Source organism: Bos indicus, chromosome X (genome assembly GCF_029378745.1).
Source record: "Bos indicus isolate NIAB-ARS_2022 breed Sahiwal x Tharparkar chromosome X, NIAB-ARS_B.indTharparkar_mat_pri_1.0, whole genome shotgun sequence".
Classification (NCBI taxonomy): domain Eukaryota; kingdom Metazoa; phylum Chordata; class Mammalia; order Artiodactyla; family Bovidae; genus Bos; species Bos indicus.
In genome coordinates, this window is record NC_091789.1 from 61,820,607 (window position 1) to 61,825,499 (window position 4,893).

A 4,893-nucleotide genomic window follows, 5' to 3' on the forward strand; every position below is an offset into this window, starting at 1 on the left:
TGGTAAGTGTTACAGAGTCATAGAGGTGTTGTTGCAGCCAGAACAAGACAACCAAGAAGATTCTGCTCATACTTTCCCCATTAACCCCAGTCAAAGAGGGTACACCAGTCTTGGCCTACGTCTCCAAACTTTATGTGCAAGTTCAGGATCAGAGGGGGTTCAGAATCTATAGAGAACACTTGTAAATTCTTTGTTTACATGTTGTTGTTCCCAAAAGTACTCTTCTTGGTTTAACTTAAATATTATGATTTGAAAAATTTTCCAAAGCCCTTTATGGCTTCTCTTTAACTGGATCAGTATAACTTGGTTCCTCATTGGACCCCAGTGTGGAACTTTTCATGATTGCTTGACCACTTAATGGTTCCTCATACCAATATGGTACAGGTGGAACCTGTATGGGCCATCTGATCATCTTATTTTTAATCCACTTATTAAACCAGCTTTGCTTTCAGTTTCCATTCCTGAGTAACATTTTGCATAATGTCTATTGGATAGATATTTAATATGGTTCCAGAAAGTAACCAACACAGGAGTGAAGCTAGGTATCACTGAATACTTGGTCTTGTCTGTGCACATGTTCATCAAAGCCTATAGAGCAATCTGTATCCTGTTATTAGCATTTAAATTTGGGTGTAAAGATCCTGAAGTGCTTTTATGTACCATGTTTTCTGTGTTCTCCACAAAAGGTATTCTTTGCAGACATTAAAGGCTTCAGTGAAGAATGACATGCACCTAATGTACAAAATCCCACTCCCACATCTATTTAAAGGCAACCCGCCTTTCTTTCATGAACCCACACTATATCTGGACAATTCAGGCTGAGAACAACCACATGACAGTCCAAAGTAATTTGTATAAAAGCAGAAGCTTTTTGCCTAAATTACCTAGAGAATGGTACATGAGTAAAGAGGGTGCTAGGGACATTTTGTTTGGGTGAAAAGACAATTAGACCATCCAATTTTATTGACTATTAGTGTCATTCGAAATATGATGTGCTTAATTCTCAAAGATGATCAAACACCCTTTTCTTTTATCTGTTATGAGGCCAGCCTTCAGGTTTCAACTGCCTGGAAAGGTAGCTGAGCTGTAGAGCTCAGAGGAAATGTTTAGGTGAAAAAAAAAAAAACAAAGATGACCATTGTTGCTTCTGGGAAACAGTGAAAAATAGGGTACCCTTTCAGACACGACTGAGCAACTTCACTTTCACTTTTCACTTTCATGCATTGGAGAAGGCAATGGCAACCCACTCCAGTGTTCTTGCCTGGAGAATCCCAGGGACGGGGGAGCCTGGTGGGCTGCCGTCTATGGGGTCGCACAGAGTCGGACATGACTGAAGTGACTTAGCAGCAGCATGATGTTATAATAATATGGATGTCAGTCAACATTTTGTTATATAAAACAGTGTTAGGACCACAAGTATGCTATCTAGAGCCAAATGCTTTCAAAACTTATGTGTTTCCAAGAGCCAAAGACTGAACAAAGGGCAATGTCCAAAACAAGAAAATAATAATAAATTCATTAATTCATTTTTTTCACATATTGTTTCTATTACCACAAGACAGTTGTCTAAGTGGAGCTTTCTACTCAGATCAACACTATAAATATCTAAGATTACGAGTCTGGTATTCTGGTATAAAATGCAAAATTGTGAAATGCCAATAGACTTGAATTTCTAACATCCTGTTGAACATCTCCATAATATTACTCCAGACTCTTAAACTCAGTACATCCAAAAAGAAACTGGCAACCTGGCACTCTGCCCCCTCCTTCTTCCTACACACTGGTTTTATCTTGTTCTACTAAGTTAAGAGGATCTCCAATTAGTTTATTATGCCGAATTTTTCTTCATTGAAGTTTTTACTAAGACTCCTGTTCCTGAAGATACCAGAAGAGAAATGTGGGAAGTATACACACAACATCACCTAAGAATTTGTTTTGATTTCAGTGATTTGGAAGGCTAGGTTTGGTGTGTGTTTGTGTGTGTGTGTGTGTGTGTGTGTGTGTGTGTGTTATTTTGGTGGGGAGATGATGGGGAAATATTTTAAGAATGCCCCAAGAGGAGTAATTGAGCAGCAATTTCTACTTGATACCGGGACAAATGAGGATTAAGGACCCTATCTACAGTTCAGTTTTAATTTTCTTCTTCTCCTGAATATAGTACAAAAGCACAGGACCAGGTATTTTTATTACAGAAAGAGGTTATTACATGTACAGGTAGGGGGAGAAGTGCCTTTTTGTACAGAATCATCATTGGAGAGAATTTGTATAAGCAGTTGATAAACAAAGAAATATTAGAATGGGTCATCTACCCAAGCACTAAAATGGTTCTGTTACACTGAATGTTTCCCAATAGCAACGTTTTGCCTTTAGAAGTTTTTACTAAAAGAAAATTGATTGACTTTGCCTATTGGGAGCAACAGAATTGTTCATTGTTCTTTTCTTCCATCACCTACCTATGCATATAGTCTTCTATTTAAAGACAGCCCTTCAGTAGTATTGCTGCAGAGTCTGGATATAAAGTGTGTAGCTAGATTGATTAAATGGCCTTAGCAAGCAGTGCATATATGTGGACTTCATTTAGTTTGCCATTTTATGAAAGGAATCAGGGTAGGCTTCTACAAATTTAGATTGCCTTTTGCCCAGGGATGGAATAGAAAAATGTTTTGGGAACAAATGTTAAGAGCTGGATTTATGAACAAACCACTGATTTCCTCCAGAAGTGAAAGAAAGCAGAGGCAATACCTTGAAAATCAGAGACATTTTAAGGCAGGATTTGAAAAGGGAGAGGGAAGAAGCTAGTTAGACAGATGAACAAAGGTTTAGCAGAGGATCAGGGTAATCATTTTCCAAATAACTGTGACATCCTAAAACAACAAATGAGAATGGCAGTTTGAATTTGTCCAGAGTGGCATCTCCTGGAATCTATGACAAAACCAGCTTCTCCTTGGATCCTAGTGCTAGGGCTTTCCTTTGAAAAAATCATGGGATGGTGAGTGCCTCTAGCTTAAAGCCCTGGACTGCATATGTCACATACTGAGCCAACCCTTGTAAGAGAAGAAGAAATGAGTGGTGGAAGCAAAGTGATGTGGCAGTGAGCTTGTTAGATAGAAATAATAAAGCTCCATTCTTGATAGCAAGCAATTTGAGAGTCAGGGGTCTGATTGATTAAGGTGGCCATGGTAACAAGAATTGAGGAAAATTTTAACAGAAACATTTTGATCCATTTCAGAGAGAAAAGATGGGCTGGATATGAGAAAAGACACAGTAGAGAAAGAAATTATAAAAAGTATAGATCATGATTTCAGCTGTCCAGATAAAGAAGGAATGGAGGTTAAGGAAACTGAAGAAAAGACATTTAGATTTTGCAATAGCCTAAACTTCAGTTTTGCCTTACTAGTGCTTTATTGATCATAGAGCAGGATGAGATTTCTCAGAGTTCCTCACTTTCTCTCCTTGTCTCAGGGACAGTTTTGAGCACTGGTTCTGAATCTGGGATCTATGACCGCCCCCGCTGCCCCAGAGTCCATGTATATGGTTCAAGTGCCCCGAATTTGTAAGGGAAAAATTTATGTCTTTATTTTAACTAATCTCTAATTGAAATGTAGCATTTTCTTTAATTATGAATATAGGCAACACACTGCAGTAGTTTTAACCATCCCAGTAATTTTTCTAACAGTAATAATCACAGATATTCGCATATTATACTAAACTTTTACCAGATATTTTAAAATACAACTTATATTCATCACTATTTTGAATTTATGACATTTCTTAGTTATCACTGTCTTATTATCAATATTTAATGCATTAATTTAAAAGCATATATGTTAATATATCATAGTGTGTGTCAATGTTTTGAAAGCTGTATATTTCAATTTAGTTTCCTTTGGAATCATGTGTATTTAATTTTACCTATTTGAAGAGATTTTTAGAGATCAGCTTTTGACATGACAGTGTGAAGAGCTTTGCTGATCTGCTCCCCAATAAAATGGAGATTATACATTATATAAAATTATATATATTTACATACAATATATTATATGTAATTATATATATTTATGTATATAGGTAATATATATATATAGATATCCCATTTAAAGACTCTGGAAATGGTCATAATGTAACCGGGAAGAGTTAATTTAAAATTTACACTGGATCTTTGTGACTTTAACTCTTTTTTGTTATTATAAACATACATAATGGCCTGCTTTGGGGAGACAACCTGAGCTGCCCACCCACCTATGAAGAACTGTGAGGAAGTGAAACTAACACATTCCCCTGCCTGAGGCTTGCCATTCTTGAGGACATTTGCAAGGATTAAATAGTCTTTTTTCTCTATTTCCTCACCTCCCCTCCATCTCTGATTCATAAAAAAAACCTGGCGACCTGGCCCTGACAAGATGGTTATTTTGAGGCACTAGCCTGCCATCTTGTCCATCAGCTCCTTTCTGCATAAAGTCGTTTTCCTTGCCTCAACACCTCGTCTCTCGGATCCACTGGCCTGTTGTGCAGCGAGCAGAGCAAGCTTGGACTCAGTAACAATAAGGGCAAATTAGGAATGAAAAATCAGCTATTCAAGAAAATGTATGGAAAAATTTTTTCTTAATATATGTATTTTATTGAAGTATAGTTGACTTACAATGTTTCAGGTGCACAGCAAGGTGATTCAGTTATACATATATACAGATAATATTTTTGAGATTGTTTTCCATTATAGAGTATTACAAGATATTGACTATAGTCCCCTGTAAGAAAGTCTGGTATTTGAACCAAGACCACTCTCTCCCTCTGCCCTCTCAGTTCAGTGAGGAGACTCCACTCCAGATTGCTAGAGCCAAGAACACAGGGCTCTGTGGAGAACCCTCTCCCCACAGCTTTCAGCTTTCTTTCCAG